Genomic DNA, 19,770 nt, shown 5'->3' with positions numbered 1-19,770 from the left:
GCATTTTTAGTTGTGCTGGTTCTCCTTTGCTAGTTGTGGACTTTCTCTAAATGCAGTGAGTGAGGGCCCCTCTCTAGTCACGGTGTATGGGCTCCTCACTGCAGTGGCTTCTCTTCCTGTGAAGCACAGGCTACAGAGCACGAACTTCAATAGTCATGGAGCATGGGCTCCGTTACCCCTTGGCATGTGGGATGTTCCCAGACCGGGGATTGCCCACGTCCCCGCATTGGTAGGCGGATTCTTAACCACTGGACAGCCAGGGGAGTCCTGAAGGTGGCATTTCAGCTGAGACATTTGCTGCAGAGATGTGGGAGAGGAAAGCGTGCATTAGGCAGAAGGAATAACGTGTGCAAAGGTTAGGTAGGGAGGTGATTGTTCCCTTGAGGAAAAGATCAGTATGACAGGACTCTTGGGCAGCAAGGAAAGGAGAGTGGCTCAAACTGGCAAGGGTCCAATAACAAAGGAACTTACTCCATATTCCCAAGAACCAGTAGATGGCACTCACCTACACAAGGGATATAATCTATAATACAACATAAAACAATGGATTCCAACAATAATAACCACACCAGAAAAGTATGTTTCAGATAAATTGCAGAACAGCCATTCATATTTCAGAAGGATTTTGCAGCTCTCAGACTTTCCACAGGGTTGTAATGAGAGATTCTTCTGCTTGTTTTCTCAGCAAGTTGAGCACTTATTAGGGATTCTTAGGTGGCTCAGTGGTAAAGAATATGCCTGACAATGCAGGAGACTCAGGAGACATGGGATTGATCCCTGGGTTGGGGAAATCCCCCAGAGGAGGGCATGGAAACCCACTCCAGCACCCTTGCTAGAAAAATCTCATGGATATGGAGCCTGGCAAGCTATGGTCCATGGGGTCACAAAGAGTCAGATACGACTGAGCATCTGAGCATGAGTATATTAGGTGCCAAGATATAGGAACGAAACAGCCAGATCCTGTGGTCCTTGGCCTCCATGTCCTCTGCCTGCCTTTTGTCTGTGGAAAAGCTTTAGTCAAAGAATAAGCTTAATCAGAGAAGTGAGAACATGCAGAAACAAAGGAAAGCAGTCAAAGGGAACCAAATAATAATTGTTTAGCCATTGCTGTTCAGTGGCTAAATCGTGTCCAACTCTTTGCAACCCCATGGACTACAGCACACCAGGCTTCCCTTTCCTTCTATCTGTCTCCCGGAGTTTGCTCAGATTCATGTCCATTGAGTTGGTGATGCTTTCTAACCTCCTCATCTTTTAGTCATTAAACATAGACAAGGACATTTGGTTCTTTCTCAAGAGCTGTAGATAACACTCTGAGCCATATCCTATGAGCTGTCTTACGGATAGTGAAATCCCCACCAGGTGGAGAACTTAACTACATGATGACCAGACTACAGCCATGACGTAAGCTGACACAATTCTGAGAACTGGCCTCAAGAAATGGAAACAAACCAACCCTGGACGTGAAGATTAACTGTACTTCTAAGAATCGAGATAATGCTAGCCAAACCACCAATGACCAATTTCAAGATGGCTATCAGAGCCAATGGTGCTGCTTCTGCATGTAACCCCCTTTTCTCAGCCTGTTAAAGCTCTTGCCGACTGATTGTCTGGGGTGGGGGGCGGAGGCAGTTAGCTTTTGGACAGGTGTTTGTGCCCTTCGATTGCCAGGATACAAAATGAAGCAAGCCAATCTTGCCTCTTTGATATCTTTTGAGCAGTGAGGAGCCAGACCTCACTTTTGGTTATAGGAACACAATGGTGAGCAAGCCCAAAGTGGTCCTACCCTCTCAGGGATACCAGTCTACTGTGGAGAAATGGGAAGGTGTCAATCAATTATGTATATAACACAGTGTAGTGAGCATTATGATGGAAGTAGAAGCACCAGCCGCCCTCAGAGCTCCAGAGACCTTTACCTCTGTGTATGATGGGCAGCATGGGATGCTCCCAGAAGCCGCACATGCTCTGCATTCTATGGATCTACTGTACAAGGTACCATGTTGCAGGCTGGAGCATCTGGCTCTGTGTACTTGGTGCATGAGTCAAGTAAAGATCACCTTCATTTCCCACCTGTGTTTCTTGGTATTAATCAAACGTCCAAGTTTGAGCTTGACACTAAGCAGGAATACTGTCTGGGGACCATTTCTCTGGAGTGGAGTGAAACTGTGGCTTTGTCTCCACCTCAGTCCTGAGGCTTGCATCAGACCTCATCTTCCCGAAGCTCTATGGTTGATCTTTAGGGACTCTTTAATTTGTACAAATAATGTGGAGATGGGAATTGTGTGTTGAATTTTAATGAGCTCCCAGTTGTCACAGGAAATCCTATTTGCTTGTTCAGTAATGAAACTTGGAATTGGCTTCCAAAGATTGTTATGCCAATGGAATTTGGCAGGTTGAGTAGGGTGAATGTCCTACTGGGCTCTCTAAAAATGTCAGTAAAGAACAAGAAAAACAAACAACAAAAAAAAAATCATGTACTTCCCTGCAAAAAAAAAAAATATCAGTAAAGAAGTCTAACCTTGGGACTTCCCTGGTGGCCCAGTTAGTAGGAATTCACCTTCCAATGCAGAAGACAAGTTCGATCCCTGGTCAGGGAACTAAGATCTCACCTGCTGCAGGGCAACTAAGCCCATGTGCCACAACTACTGAAGCCCTGAGCCCTAGAGCTCTTGCTACAAAACAAGAGAAGATACCACAATGAGAAGCCTACATATTGCAACTAGAGAGTAGCCACTGCTTACTGCAACTGCAGAAAGCCCACACACAGCAGTGAAGACCCAGCACAGACAAAAATAAATAAATAAGGGTCTAACCTTGTTTATTTCTGTGACCTCCAAGAGGTCTGCCACAGGGAGTGGCAGATATGCTCTAAGAACACTGGGGTGGGGCTGGAGGTGACCAGTTCAGATTAATTCTACTAACTGCTTGCAGTGGACACCCTAAGACATTACTTCAACTAAATTCTCTGCGACATGCTTAGTTCTTTAAAGAAAGACTAGCTAGCCATCAGTGTGAATTGTCTACTTCTCTTTGGGTTCTTTTCCAGTAGTCGTGTACGGATGTGAGAGTTGGACCATAAAGAAGGCTGAGTGCTGAAGAACTAATGCTTTAGAACTGTGGTGCTGGAGAAGACTCTTGAGAGTCCCTTGGACTGCAGGGAGATCCAACCTGTCTATCCTAAAGGAAAACAATCCTGAATATTCATTGGGAGGACTGATGCTGAAGCTAAAACTCCAATAATCTGGCCACCTGATACAAAGAGCTGACACATTAGAAAAGACTCTGATGCTGGGAAAGATTGAGGGCAGGAGGAGAAGGGGACAACAAAGGGTGAGATGATTGGATGGCATCACCAACCCAATGGACATGAGTATGAGCAAACTCTGGGAGATGGAGAAGGACAGCGAAGGCTCGCATGATGCTGTCCATGGAGTCGCATAGACTTGGACACAACTTAGCGAATGAACAACAAAAGCAATAGGTGAGGGAGACATGTGTAAGTAGCCTGGATGGCTTTGTGCCTTACAAGGCTGACTCACATTAGACAGAGTTGGGTTCAAATCCTGGCCCAGCCACTTCCTGGTTTGTGACATTGATGAAATGAATTTATGTCTCTGAGTCTCTAACTGAAAACAGGGAAGCTACTAGTAATAACTCCTGGCTAACACCAGTGTGTATAAACTTGCTAGCACTTAGTAAATGTTCAATGAACGCTAGATAGTGCTATTTCATCACTCAGTAGAGTTCTGTTGGAGTTTGGACACAGTTAACTGACTTGATTCACTTCTTCACTTCCTTTACCCCAATGAGTTAGAGCTCATTCATTTATTCATCAAACATTTGTTGAATATTTTCTATTTTCAGGCTCTGGGAATTAAAGCAGAGAGCAGAACTTCCCTGGTGTTGCAGTGGATAAGAATCCAAATCCACCTGCCAATGCAGGAGACATGGATTTGATCCCTGGTCTGGGAAAATTCCACATGCCATGGAGCAAGTAAACTCATGTGCCAAAACTTCTGAGCCTGCTCTCTAGAGCCCAAGAACTGCAATTACGGAGACTGTGTGACGCAACTACTGAAGCACGTGCCTAGAACCTGTGCTCTGCAAGAGGAGAAGCCACCACAACAAGAAAGCTGTGGGCTGCAAGCAAGAGCAGCCACCACTCACCACACCCAGGGGAAGCTCACGCAGCAGCAAAGACCCAGTGCAACCCAAAATAAACAAATAAATTAAAAATTTTATAAAAAGAGCAAGCAAGATGAAGTGTCTCTTAGTGTTTGCCTTCTCACAGTAAGAAACTAGTTTATGAGTTAACAAATAAAATGCTAATCTCAAGGAAATGGATTTGGGATTGTGGTTCTTGGACCAAATTTAGCAGCAAAGTAAGAAAGTAAATGGATATCATTGTTTCAGGAAGGGGCACCCCTTCCAGGGCCTGAGAGTGGGCTCTTGCCTAACATTCTGAAATGAATTGTCTGAGGAGACATATTAGCTGAAAAAGAAAGAGACTTTATTGGAAAGGGGCACTCTGGCAGAGAGCAGGAGGGTAAGGGAACCAGGAGAACCGCTTTGCTACGAGGCTTGCAGCCTCGGGGTTTATGGTAATGAGACTAATTTCCAGGTTGTTTTTGACCAATCATTCTGACTCAGACTCCTTCCTGGTGGTGCACGCATTGCTCAGCCAAGATGGATGTCAGCAAGGAGGATTCTGGGAGGTGGTAGGACACGTGGTGTCTCCTTTTGATCTTTCCTAAACTCTTCTGGTTGGTGGTGGCTTATTAGTTCCATGTTCCTTAATAGGACCTCCTGTTGTAAAATAGCTCACGCAAATAGTTACTATGGTGCCTGGCCGGGTGGGCGGTTTCAGTCGGTGTGCTTCCCCTAATATTATATCAGAGTCCAGTGGACTGTGATGAAATGACTTTTCTGGATTTGGTCCCCTCTCCCATGGGGACCAGGTCGCATTGTTGCTCATTCAAACCTGTTATGTCAGGTCTCCCCATGCTCATGGCACCAAGTAATGTTTTGCAGAAGATTTTCACTTTCATCTCAGGTTCAAAGGATTTGTTAAAATAAGCCACTCATTATATACAAATAAATAATACCATCATTTATTAGAAAATTATCTAGTTTACTTTCAGTATACTAACATTTTAAAAAAGAGAAATAGAAACAGCAGAGAACACATAACCAAACTGGGTTTTGACCAACATCCAGACTCAAACAGCTCTGGGAAGTCCCATGACACAGTACATCTGGAGGCCCAGCTGGGAAAAGGTCCCAGGCAGTGCATCTTCTCTGCGGGTGAGACTTCAAAAATTGCAGTTCGGGCTCCAGCTTATAATCCCAGGATGCAGACAGATATCAACATCAATCTGTGAGCAAATAGCTCTCAGTTCAGTTCAGTCTCAGCGGTGTATGACTCTTTGCAACCCCATGAACTGCAGCTCTGGGTTCATGTTAATGCTGTTGGTTTTATCCTGTAAAACTTGGAATGTTGTTAAGCTGGCCCAACAATCTCAAGGTCCATCCCCTATGTTATCTGTGGTGCCACAAGGCTTGCACTCAGCAGGCAGTCAGGTCACTCACAGTCAGGGCAGTGTCCAGGCAGGTTAGAAGCAAGGTCAGAGGCCTGCTCTGCTTGGTCTCTGAAGCCTAAATAGGACATGAGTTTGAGCAAACTCAGGGAGATAGTGAAGGACAGGGAAGCCTGGCCTGCTGCAGTTCATGGGGTCACAAAGAGTCAGACACAACTCAGCGACTGAACAACAAAACAAGACTATTTAATTTCCCTAAGACTGCAAAGCCCCAAGAAGGCAACCCAGGGACAGCTTTGTCCATCCTGGCTCTTAATCACTGTGGCATGTTGTAGGTACATGTGAATTTTTAGGGAACAAATCAATTGCAAAATGCACCCAGGGAAAGCATAGGGTTTGGTCTGGGAAGACTGCAGATGCTGTGGGGCAGCTAAGCCTGGTCACCACAACTACGGAGCTTGTGAGCCGCAATTGATGAAGAACACGTGAGTAGAGCTGCTGCACAACAAGAGAAGCCACCGCAGTGAGAAGCCGGCAAACCATTAGAGAGAGCCTATGAGCGGTAACAAAGACCCAGTGTGAGAGGAGGGCAAGGGGCAGGGCACAGCTTTTGAAAGAATGACACAGGACACAACATAAACCAATTATAATCAAACGGGACCAAGACGGCAGACAAAACTAGACCTTGATCCTCACTCAGCAAGTGCAATGACACACCCAGAAGTGCCCTGACAGTTCCAAGGCGCTGCCAAAAGCCAAGGAGTGAGCGGTGGCTCAAATCCTGAAAATCGCCACCCCTCCCCAAAAGTAGTTAGAATAATCCTCCCACTCATTAGCATATGAAATTACCCAGCCTATAAAAACTAACCAGGGCAAATTTTGCATCCCAGCCACATGGGTTCGAGTCCCAAGCAAGGTTTTGTCTGGAATTTGATTCCCAAGCAAGGTTTTTGACTTGGGGTGGGGGGAGGAGGTGGTTGAGTCCCAGCCACATGGGTTCAAGTCCCAAGCAGGGTTTTGGCTGGGTTGGAGTCCCAAGCAAGGTTTTGGCTGGGTTTGAGTCCCAGCCACGTGGGTTCAAGTCCCAAGCAGGGTTTTGGCTGGGTTTGAGTCCCAAGCAAGGTTTTGGCTGGGTTTGAGTCCCAGCCACGTGGGTTCAAGTCCCAAGTAAGGTTTTGGCTGGGTTCGAGCCCCAGCACACGGGTTCAGGTCCCAATCTGTGGTAAACAGTTTCACCAGCACAACCAAAAATAAATAAATCTTAAAAATTTTTTTAAAGAAAGCATAGAGTTTGACCCACTTCACTGAATCATTGCAGGGCATCTGGTCAGCCTAGAAATTGCATCTTCTTCAATAGCTGACCTTAAGCTAAACTTTCTCAAAAAAGCAAGGAGCCACTCTCACTTTCTGACAGCTCTTTCCCAAGATCCTTGAAGAGAATTGTATTTTATGTCTTCTCTTCTCCACAGCAGGGATACAGGCACACACCTCATCCATCCCCTTGCAGTTTCAGCTTCTAAAAGAAAGAGCCATGACCAAACCCAATTGCCATTTTAGCTAATTCGAAATTACATTTGCTGGAGAAAAGTTGTTCCTACAGATCCTGACTTTGTTGTACCATGACTATGTAGCCATGAGTGATACCCTAGCCTGTATATAATTGAGTCTGGGCCAGGTCTAAGGAAGAGTCATGCCTAATCCCCATGCCAGATGCCTGCACCTCCAATGGGTCTTGGCTTCAAGAACCCAGGCTTGCAAATGTGGAGGAAACTGTCATATTTTAGAATTAACATAAGGAAGTCATGCATAATTAAGAGATTTAAAAAACTTTTTCAGTGGGATAGAAGTCACATTAAAGGATAGAAAATTTTTTAAAAAAATAGATTGGAGATCCACTGCATCTACCTAGGGTAGATCAAAATCACAAAGTTAATAAAGTACTTCAAGAGAGGAAGGTGAGTGTTGGACTCCAAGTAGCCCAGCAGATGGTCCTAGTTGAGATGGACCTAAGGAAGAATGAGGAGATGGCCCATAAGAAGCTAGGAGCAGGGAAAGCATTCCAGGCAAAGGAAACCACAGGAGCAAATGCATGGAGGTATGAAGGACATAGAGAAAGTGAAGTGACCAGACCGGGAATGGGGCTTTGGAGATGTCTTAGAACAATCTCCCTGGGAACCAGAGGGGAGATTGGACCCTCAGAGAGACTGACGAGGAAGATGGAGGGGCTGGTTAAGCTAATGATAATGGGATAAATGGCTAAGTTAATGATAAATGGGATAAATGGGATAAATCTGAGGGGCCCAGGTGTGGTAAGTAAAGCCCACTGGCACAAACGCAAGGGATGGACTTGGAGACATGAAGAGCAGCAAGAAGCAAGGCTTTAATTACCGTCTTGCAAGGTCCTGTGTCTGGCAGGCAGGCTCACCCAGAGTAGTTACAATGGGGTTTTTACCCACTCAGCACACAAGTCCCTCCCCTAGTCCCTCACTGACTGAGTACTATGGGGTTAACAATCTTCCTGAGGAAGTCACCTGGATTTATTACTCTTTCTTTGGATTTTCCCATGCAAGTATCCTGACAGCTATTACATCAGCAGGCTATCACTCTAGGCTAGTTGTCCTTGAAAATGGACCACTTTAAGTTTTTATTTCTTATACAGTCACCCCTGACCCACAAGCATCAGGTTTTTAATGTCAGAAGAAAGCTCCAGGTCTGGGCATTTTATGAAATGAACCTTGGTCCCCTAGATCAGTCAGCTTAGGTTAAATATGCTGCAGTAACAAGTAGTGACCTCAAAATCTTAGTGACTGACAGCCACAAAGCTTCATTTCTTGGTCATTTCAATGTTCATTATGGCTCAGCTGAAGCTTTCCCTGAGAGGGTCTTCTTCATTGCAGGACCAAGGTTGAAGGAGTGACCCCTCTCTAGGGAGAGTTGGTCTTGTGTCAAGAGCAAAACAAAGATTAAACACACATACTCACAAGACTCTTAAGACTCTTTCTTAGCAGTGGCACACAGAAATTCCCATAATTCCCATTTCATTATCTCAAGCAAGAACATGGTCAAATCTGGATTTAGTGGGGGTGATCATTAAAATCTTCCTATAGGGATGGGCCTGAGATTGCTCCTGGAGAATTTCTTCTATTCAGCAGACATAAGGAAAAGAGATAAAGGGTGAGCAAATCTTGTGCCAAGACAAGGAACCTGGACTTTGGAGAAACGTCTCTATTGTTGCCTGTGGGATCTCAGTAGCCAGAGAGGACAAGGATGGAGGGTTGAGGAGACTTTGCAAGGGGTCTAAATCAGTCCTGAGGAGTGGAGTGCAGGGGCCTAAGTTAGCAATTCTGCCACTTCTCACAGATGAAAGCAAGAAATTCTGATTTGCCAGAGAAGTTACCCCAGTGCCCATGGTGGAGCATCATCATGCAGGCAGGGACAGTTCCATTATCGTGCAGTTCATTGGAATCCCACTTCCTGTAAAGAGCAGCCCACCAAATCCCTCAGAAGTTGGCCTAGGACCTGGAGTTCCTTAGCCCTACCCTCTGTGAGTGAGGGTTTGGCCCTGAGGCTCTTGCAGCTCCCCAATAGAAGTTATTTATTGAGGCCAGCTTACAGTAGCCATCTGGTCAACCCCTTCCTATTTTTTTTTTTTTTTTCTTTTCTCCAAGTGGAGACACTGAGCTCAAAGAGAAGTGGCAATAGACAATGGTCTTCAGATAAGCTGAGGGTCTCCAAGCTTCTTGGCCACCTTCTCTGACTGTCCCATCCCATTAGCCCTCTCCCTTTCTCTGAGGTCTGTTTCACCCTGAAGCCATACGGACCTCGTCCAAATTCTAGTTCCAGTCACTTATTATCTATGTGACCACAGCAACTGTCTCAATGTCTCCGAGCCTCTGTTTTCCTCTTTTTCAAAATGGGAGTATGTTGAAAAGGTGATGACTGGTGCATGTAATATATACAGCAAGTGCTTGGACACTTCAGAGTTTACCATGGAGATGACTTCTGCCTTGGGCTGGGACCTTTATGGACAGGAAAATGCTAGGCAGCAGAGAGAAACATCACAAGTAAAGACAAAGAAGGTGAGGATACAAGTAAATGCTGAGAAGGTACAGTGGGCTCAGTTTTGTCCCCTAGAAAAAGATATGCCTATATCTGGAGAAAAACATGATATGAAAGGATACATGCACCTGAATGTTCATTGCAGCACTGTTTATAATAGCCAAGGCATGAAAGCAAACTAAATGTCCATCAGCAGAGAGCTAAAGAAGATGTGATATGTATATATGATGGAATATTAAATTCCATTAAAAAGAATTAAATAGAATGAAAAATTAAAGCCATTAAAAAGAATGAAATAATGCCATTTGCAGCAACACGAATGAACCTAAAGATTGTCATACTAAATAAAGTAAGTCAGACAGGGAAGGTGAAATGTCATATGACACACCTTATATGTGGACTCTAAAAAGAAATAATACAAATGAGCTTAGTTACAAAACAGAAAGAGACTCACAGACTTAGAAATGAACTTATGGTTATTGGGGGAAAGAGATAGTTAGGAAGTTTGGGATGGACATGTACACACTGTTATATCTAAAATGAATAACCAAAAAGGACCTATTGGTCCTTGGAACCAAGGAAACACATGGTTAACATGCTCAGTGTTATGTGGCAGCCTGGATGGGAGGGGGTTTGGGGGCAGAATGGATACATGTATACATATGGCTGAGTCCCTTTGCTGTTTATATGGTGAAACGCATACATGTATACATATGGCTGAGTCGCTTCACTGTTCATCTGAAACTATCACAACATTGTTAGTCAGCTATACCCCAATACAAAATAAAAAGTTCAAAAAAAAGAAAAGAAAAGATATGCCAACATCCTAGCCCCTGGTACCTGTGAATGTGAGCTTACTTGGGGAAAGCATCTTTTAAGATGCAGCCTGATCTTCGTATCCACCTGATATGAAGAACTGACTCATTTGAAAAGATGCTGATGCTGGATCTTTCAAGCATCTTTCAAAGATTGAAGGCAGAAGGAGAAGGATGAGACAACAGAGGATGATATGATTAAATGGCATCACCGATTCCATGGATATGAGTTTGAGTAAGTTCCAGGAGTTGGTGACGGACAAGGAAGCCTGGCATGCTGCAGTCTGTGGGGTCGCAAAGAGTTGGACATGACTGAGCAACTGAACTGAAGATGCAATTAAGTGAAAGATCTTGAGATCATTTTGAATTGAGTTAGCCCTAAGTCCAAGGACAAGTATCTGTGTAAGGAGAAAAGTAGACACATATACAGAGGAGAAGGCCATGTGACGATGGAGGCAGAGACTGGAGTGATGTGGCCACAAGCCAAGAACACCTGTGGCCACCGGCAACTGAAAGAGATATGGAAGGATTCTACCCTAGAAACTCTGGGGGGAATGTGGGCCTACCAACACTTTTATTTGGGACTCCTAGCCTCTAGAACTGTGAGAGAATAATTTCTATTGTTTGTAGTCACCCCATTTCTAGTACTTTGCTACAGTAGTCACAGAAAACTCATACATTTGGCAAATGCTACATTGTTATACCTGGACTGCAAGGAGCTCAAACCAGTAAATCCTAAAGGGATATTCATTAGAAGGATTGATGCTGAAGCTGAAGTGCCAATACTCTGGCCACCCGGTGTGAACAGCTGACTTGTTTGAAAAGACCCTGATGCTGGGAAAGATTGAAGGCAAAAGGAGAAGGGGGCAGCAGAGGATGAGATGGCTAGAGAACACCACTGACTCAATGAACATGAATTTGAACAAACTCCGGGAGATAGTGAAAGACAGGGAAGCCTGGCATGTTGCAGTCCATGGGTTCGCAAAGCATCAGACACAACTTAGCAACTGAACACACACTGTTACTCTCCTGAGCAGGCCCAGTTCACACCTCAGCACCCTGGAGGCTCTGAGAAGTTCTGCAACAAAGAAACCAGACCGGCATTAAACCCACTGTTTCTCAAGCATGTAAAATGAGAAAACTATTTTTGAATAACAGAATAGCAATAGCTGATATAATAGAAAGGATGTCAGGTGGTTCCGGAGCTGCTGTTGGTGATCTCTAGATGTGAATGAATGAAAGGAGAATAACTATAGTCATAAACTCACTCCTTGAAAGTCCTCCAGTCTCTCAGAGGGAGACTGTTTTGTGTGGCAAAGGGAAACTGCATCCCAGACCAGGAAGACTCACGTGTCGGTGGGGGCTGAACCATCAGTCCACCTGGGGGCACCTCCTTGGCCCTGGAAGAGGCCTACCCAGTATGTCACCTGCCCAGTTGATGTCAGGAAGTCCTAGATGGGAAAAGGCATGTTTGCAAGGTGGAATTCCATCAAAACTGAAAGGATGGAGGTCCAGGGGGTTGAGGAGGGCTAATGTGCAGAGGAAGCCACAGGTGGGCAGACAGACAGATGCAGTCCCAAAGAGCATCGCTTTCTATCCTGACTCCAAACTCAAGATCCACTGTGTGCATGTCGTATGGCCTCAGACAAGTTACCCATCCCTTGGTTTCCCGGTCTGTACAAAGGAAAGTATTGAGTCTCCACCTCCTAGTATATTTTCAAGATCAAAAGAGTCAATTGGGACTTTCCTGGTGATGCAGTTGATAGGAATCCGCTTGTCAATGCAGAGGAAATGGGTTCATTCCCCAGTTCAGGAAGATTCCACATGCCACGGGGCAACAAAGCCCGTGCCCCATCCATTTTTCAGATAAGAAAAACTAGGCTTAGAAAGGTACATGTCTTATCTAAGGCAACCAGCTAGTGAACATCATGGCAAGGATTTTATTCAAGTGTATCCGACTGCAGAGTCAATTCTCTATACAAAGTCAGTAGGGAACCTGGGGTTCTAGGTGGATGAGCTTTGGGAAGACACTCATTAATGAGTCAGGCCAACTCTCACTCCTTCAGCCAATGCAGTTCCTCAAATGCCTCTGAGGAATTAATGTCAATGAATTTTTTTATTTTGCATTATTGTTGCTGTTTAATCGCTAAGTCATGTTCAACTCTTTGCAACCCCATGGTCACACATCAGACTCCCCTGTCCTTCACTATCTCCCAGAGGTTGCTCAGACTCATGTCCATTGAGTCAGTGATCCCATCCAACTATCTCATCCTCTGCCACCCTATTATCCTGCCTTCAATCTTTCCCAGCATCAGGGTCTTTTCCAACAAGTCAGCTCTTCACACCAGGTGGCCAAAGTATTGGAGCTTCAGCATCAGTTCTTCCAGTGAATATTCAGGATTGATTTCCTTTAGGATTGACTGTCAAGGGCCAGTTAACTCAGTTAGAGCATGATGCCAAAATCACAGGTTCAGTCTCGTGTACAGGCCACACTCTTTGCTCTCCTCAGCAAGGAGGTTGCCAACTGTTTGGAGAAGGGAATGGCAAACCACTTCAGTATTCTTGCCTTGAGAACCTCATGAACAGTATTCACATTATATTTCACAATAAAATGTTTAAAATGTTGTGATAAGGTATACAAAAATACTTTGCAAAGTTAAACTGCTATATAATTGCTAAGCGTTAGGTAGATAGATAAATATACTTTGGTAAATATACTATTATGTTAAGGGGCTTTTAAAAAGCAAGAGAGTTCCAGAAAAACATCTATTTCTGCTTTATTGACTATGCCAAAGCCTTTGACTGTGTGGACCACAATAAACTGTGGAAAATTCTGAAAGAGATGGGAATACCAGACCACCTGACCCGCCTCTTGAGAAACCTGTATGCAGGTCAGGAAGCAACAGTTAGAACTGGACATGGAGCAACAGACTGGTTCCAAATAGGAAAAGGAGTGCATCAAGGCTGTATATTGTCACCCTGCTTATTTAACTTCTATGCAGAGTACATCATGAGAAACACTGGGCTGGAAGAAGCACAAGCTGGAATCAAGATTGCCAGGAGAAATATCAATAACCTCAGATATGCAGATGACACCACCCTTATGGCAGAAAAGCGAAGAGGAACTTAAAAGCCTCTTGATGAAACTGAAAGAGGAGAGTGAAAAAGTTGGCTTAAAGCTCAACATTCAGAAAACTAAGATCATGGCATCTGGTCCCATCACTTCATGGGAAATAGATGGGGAGACAGTGGAAACAATGGAAGACTTTATTTTCTTGGGCTCCAAAATCACTGCAGATGGTGATTGCAGCCATGAAATTAAAATACGCTTACTCCTTGAAAGGAAAGTGATGACCAACCTAGATAGCATATTAAAAAGCAGAGACATTACTTTGCAACAAAGGTCCATCTAGTCAAGGCTATGGTTTTTCCAGTGGTCATGTATGGATGTGAGTTTTGAACTGTGAAGAAAGCTGAGCACCGAAGAATTGATGCTTTTGAACTGTGGTGTTGGAGAAGACTCTTGAGAGTCCCTTGGACTGCAAGGAGAGCCAACCAGTCCATCCTAAAGGAGATCGGTCCTGGGTGCTCATTGGAAGGACTCATGCTGAAGCTGAAAGTCCAGTACTTTGGCCACCTCATGCGAAGATTTGAGGAAAAGACCCTGATGCTGGGAGGGATTGGGGGCAGGAGGAGAAGGGGATGACAGAGGATGAGATGGTTGGATTGCATCACCGACTCGATGGACATGAGTTTGAGCAATCTCTGGGAGCTGGTGATGGACAGGGAGGCCTGGTGTGCTGCAGTTCATGGGGTTGCAAAGAGTCGGACACGACTGAGGGACTGAACTGAACTGATAACCCTCTTTTGCTTTTTGTGATGAAACATTTTTTTTTTTAAAGATGATTTTTTCAATTTGGATGACCTACTTGAGGTGCATATATCATCAAAATGGCATTTTCTAAGGACCTACTTTTGAGGTCAGCATAATAATGTCATCTTATTTTTGAACAATATTGTTGGCTCTTATGAAACTACCTATTCAGATTCTTTTTCTATTTAATATTTTCTAAAATATAATTCTGTGGACTGCAACACCCCATGCTTCCCTGTCCATTACCAACTCCCAGATCTTGCTCAAACTCATGTTCATCAAGTCAGTGATGCCATCCAACCATCTCACCGTTTGTCATCCCCTTCTCCTCTTGCCTTCAATCTTTCCCAGCATCAGGGTCTTTTCCAATGAGTCAGTTCTTTGCATCAGGTGGCCAAAGTATTGGAGTTTCAGCTTTATTATCAGTCTTTCCAATGAATATTCAGGACCGATTTCTTTTAGGATTGACTGGTTTGATCTCCTTGCAGTCCAGTGGACTCTGAAGAGTCTTCTCCAACACCATAGTTCAAGCACATCATTTCTTCAGCACTCGGCTTTCTTTATAGTCCAACTCTCACATCCATACATGACTACTGGGAAAAAAATGACTACTGCATTTGCAGTGGTATTTTGTGTTATTCACTCCTTTTTGTTTTCTTTATTTTCTGGTGTTTTGACACCTATTGCTGATCCTGTTTCCTGGAAACAGCAAACAACTTATCCAAAAGTTACATTTTCATATGTAAACCAACCATACCCCCAATAGCCTCCTTTGTCTGGTTCCTATACCTTAAGTCACTATCCACCTGCCAAACCAGGTACCAGACAACAAGGGAAAGCCCTTATACTCCAGAGCCTGCCAAAATTATTCAAGTTAGCCACCGCTCAGCCTGCTCCTTCTCACAGAGACCACATTAGAAACTTGCTCACGAGTTCTTCTTGCTCCCTCTATCTCCTGACTGACGCTGCTGCTTGCCCATGTGGCCCTGCGTGGCATGCCATGCCTTCTGTTTCTGGGGAAACATGAGTAAAACCTTCATCTATGACACTAATTCCCATGTCTGTGTGTCTTGCCATAACTGACTAAAACAAGTGCAAGTTCCAGTTTTAAAATAAATAAAAAAAATCTTGGCAATGGAATGTACAGCATGGTGACTATAGTTAATTAATATTGTATTACATACTTTAATATTTCCCTTGTGGCTCATCTGGTAAAGAATCTGCCTGTAATGCAGGAGACCTGGGTTCGATTCCTGGGTTGGGAAGATCCCCTGGAGAAGGGAAAGGCTACCCACTCCAGTAATCGGCCCTGGAGAATTCAATGGACTGTATAGTCCATGGGGTCACAAAGAATCAGACACGACTGAGTGACTTCCACTTTCACATATTTTAAAGTTGCTAAGAGAATGAATCTTAAGTCCTCATCACAGGAAAGAAAACTCTTTTTGTAGCTATCTACTGTGAAGGATGTCAACTAGATTTGTGCGGTGATCATATTGCAATGTATACAAATATCAAATTGTTCCATTCTATGACTTCAACCAATATAACCCTTATAAGTCAATTATACCTCAATAAAATAATAAACAAGTCTTAGGTATCCTTAAAACATATTTACATCAAATTGAATCATACATCCTGTTCTTCCTAATTCTTTATCAAGCTCACTCTAATCTGTTCTTCCTGATTCTTTATCAGTAGCTCCTATGCTTCCCCCTGACAATGTATCTAGTACATATGATGGTCACATGGCTCAATACTCCTCAGTAAGTTTAGATTAAATTCAGCTTTCCAGAAAGTTACATTGCCTGATGCTGGATCTCTCCCTGATAGATTAAAGGAGAAAACCATTCCCGGTGGCTCAAGCAGTAAAGAATCTGCCTGCCAGGCAGGAAACCCAGGTTCAGCCCCTAAGTCTGGAAAAACCCCTGGAGAAGGAAATGGCAACCCACTCCAGTATTCTTGCCTGGAAAATTCCACGGGCAGAGGAGTCTGGTGGGCTACAGTCCATGGGATCTCAAAGAGTCAGACATGACTGAGCAACTAACTTTGACTTTTTTCATTTTCATTCCCCACCACTATTCCCTGCTAGACTCTAGGGAGAATCTAGACAGAAGCACAATTTACACTAAGGATTTAAAATACCTTAAAGCAAATTCCCTGGCAGTCCAGTAGTTAGGACTCCACACTCTGACTGCTGAGGTTGTTGTTGTTTAGTCGCTAAGTCGTGTCTGACTGTTGCAGACCCCATGGATTGTAGCCTGCCAGGTTACTTTGTCCATGGGATTCTTCAGGCAAGAATACTGGAGTGGATTGCCATTTCCTTCTCTGGGGGACCTTTCCCACCCAAGGATCAAACCCATGTCTCCTGCATCGAAGGCAGATTCTTTTACTGCTGAGCCACCAGGGAAGGGTCCAGGTTCAACCCATGGTCAGGAAACTAACATTCCAGAAGCCACGCGGTGTAGGCTAAAATAAATAAGTAAATGATAAAAATACCTTACAAACCTAGCTGAGGCTTCTACAGAGAGAAATGTTGGGGGTGAGGACTAATGGACACAAAGAAACAGAGGCCCTCCTCTCCTGTGATCAGAGCAAGTGCATAACACCAAGGTCCAGTCAGTGAAATAGGATTAAAGGTCTCAGTTGCCCAGTTCCCTGTCTTGTCTGCTCCCCACAGTTGGAGGGGAGGTTTGGACCCTAGGATGCTGATGGAGCCCTCTCATCCTATATGTGCCTTCAGACAGGTTGCAGCTCACTCTGCTCTGAGTTGCTCCTGACTAAGCAGAATTTTCTCCCCAAATCCTTGCAAGGAAATCTCTCCCTTCAGCCCTGTTACATCTCTCCTTCTTCCTTGCCTCAGCATAGGAATCAAACCTCTAGACAACTTACCATTCAAAGAGAATGGCAGGGAAGGAAACACAGGAAGCTGGTGCTAAAGGGTATGAGCCACATGTGTGCAAGCTCAGTCACTTCAACCATGTCCGGCTCTCTGCAACCCTGTGGATGTAGCCCGCCAGTCTCCTCTGTCCATGGGATTCTCCAGGCTAGAATACTGGAGTGGGTAGCCATTCCCTCCTGCAGGGGATCTTCCCCACTCAAGGATGGAACCCAAGTCTCTTATGTCTCCTGCATTGGCAGGCAGGTTCTTCGCCGCTAGCACCACCTGGGGATGCCATGAGCCACAAGGCTCTCGGAACAAGGTTGTGGGCCTATACCTACCACCTGGACCACTCCCCTGCATGTATGCCTCATCCAGATACTGGTCAGCTTAGCGCCCAAGGTGCATCCTTCCAAGTGTGAAAGTGAAAGTCACTCAGTCGTGTCCCACTCTTTGCGACCCCATGAATGCAAAGGCTCCTCTGTCCATGGGATTCTCCAGGCAAGAATACTGGAGTGGGTTGCCATGCCCTCGCTTCAGAGGATCTTCTCAATCCAGGGATCGAATTCAAGTTTCCTGCATTGCAGGCAGCTTCTTTACCGTCGGAGCCACCAGGGAAGCCTCGTGGAACCATAAAAACAGACAATTACTAAGGACCTACTCCTCCTAAGACTCTCAGAGGAGCAAGACGTTCCGGAGTTTCTCTTTGAGCTGGATTTGATCTTGAAGGCGGAGTACCTACAAACATCATGTCTGACCTCCTCCTCCATACCCTAAGGGCTTCATCTTCTCTAATTCCTCCTTTAGTTGACATCTTTTTACCACCACCGTGGTCCTCAAAGTACCAGACAACATCAAGAAAGAAACAAAGCAATCATTTTTGCAAACTGCCTCACCTAGATATCCCTTGTCATGGTTTTAGCTGGGATGAGCAACTGACTATGTTCACGCAAGGATGAGTCCTTGACTATGATTTCTGTGTAGCCACTGTTCTTGCCTGCCTTCCTGACTTCATGAAGTCACAGCCAGTTCTGTGTCTTGGCTTATTACTCCTGTGTTCTCATGCTTTGTCATCTGATATTGTCTTAGATATCATTGCATGAACACTAAGATCCTTCCCTTTCCTTCAGTGACCTTGTCATAGTCCGCAGGGGTTACAACACCATCAGTCTTCACTTATTTCTCTAGTGTCTGTGAATTCTGTGAGCACCCTCAGAGACTATAGATTAGAGAAGGGAATTACTCTAGAAAAGGTAGTATAAGAAAGGGGCTATTTCCTGGCTCTTCCTCCAACATCACAATTTTATTGCTTCATTCAATAGATTCTTTGAAGGTCAGAAATGTTATTTGTGTGTATACACACAAGTGTGTCCATGCTTAAAAAAAAAAGATTCTCACATCCCTTCTCTCACAAGAGGACAAGTAGGGCTTCCCTGCCATCTCATTGTTAAAGAACCCACCTGCCAAAGCCGGAGACACAGATTTGATCCCTGATCCAGGAAGATACCACATGCCGTAGGGCAACTAAGCCCACATACCCCAACTACTGAGCCTGTGCTCTGGAACCCAGGAGCCACGACCACTGAAGCCTGAGCACCCTAGAGCCTGCGCTCTGCAACAAGAGAAGCCACAACAGTGAGAATCCTGTACCCCGCAGCTAGAGAGTGGTCCCCACTCGCTGCAACTAGAAAAAAGCCTGCATAGCAACAAAGACCCAGCATAGCCAAAAATAAATAAGTAAAAGTATTTTTGTAAGAAGGACAAGCAAAGCCTTTTGAGTTTGAATTTAGATTCTCTGGAAAGTTCAATTATCTATCTAAGTGCTTCCCACATTCCTGGAACTGAGAGATGAAAAATAAATCTCCTGGGGTCATTCCAGTCTCGGGGGCTCTGGCACCCACAGATGATAATTTTCTCTCTGGAAAAAAAAATGGAGATAAAATGAAGCTTTCTGATGCAACACTGTTCTCCAGAGCCTCTATCCTCAGACAATTATATCAGTCACCCCGCAGACCAAGGCCAGACTCATTAACCAAAGGTGCTGGATTCCAGGGAGGTTTTATCAAGGCATCCTGGGATAAGAATTGAAGTGTGCATAGAGGCTGTGAGACAGTCTCTTCGACTCTGGCAAATAGAGGTGAGAATCTGGGATGCCACTGTTTGTAGGGCTTTCTGGGATCTAGGCATAATTAGAGGGGAGATACTGGTGGGAAGAAAGATACCCAGGAACTATGACTTTATTTGATTTTTATGATCACACCAATTTTAAGAGAGAGAGAGGTTACGTATACCTCTTAATCTTCCCTATCTTGCAGGGAAGCATCTATTTATTTTATCTCAGTCAGCTGGCACAACCATGAGCCCGAGTAAGCCAGACTGTTGGTGGTGAGGTCATTTATTTTACTGTGTGTGTGTGTGTGTGTGTGTGTGTGTGTGTGTGTGTGTGCGTGCATGTTCAGTTATGTCTGACTCTTTGCGACCCCATGGACTGTAGCCCGCCAAGCTCCTCTGTCTATGGGATTTTCCAGGCAAGAATACTAGAGTGGGTTGCCATGCCCTCCTCCAGGGGATCTTCCTGACCCAAGGATCGAATCCATCATCTCCCAC

This window comes from Muntiacus reevesi, chromosome 1 (genome assembly GCF_963930625.1).
Source record: "Muntiacus reevesi chromosome 1, mMunRee1.1, whole genome shotgun sequence".
Classification (NCBI taxonomy): domain Eukaryota; kingdom Metazoa; phylum Chordata; class Mammalia; order Artiodactyla; family Cervidae; genus Muntiacus; species Muntiacus reevesi.
The sequence above is the reverse complement of the archived record's forward strand: the minus strand, read 5'-3'. Positions refer to the sequence as shown.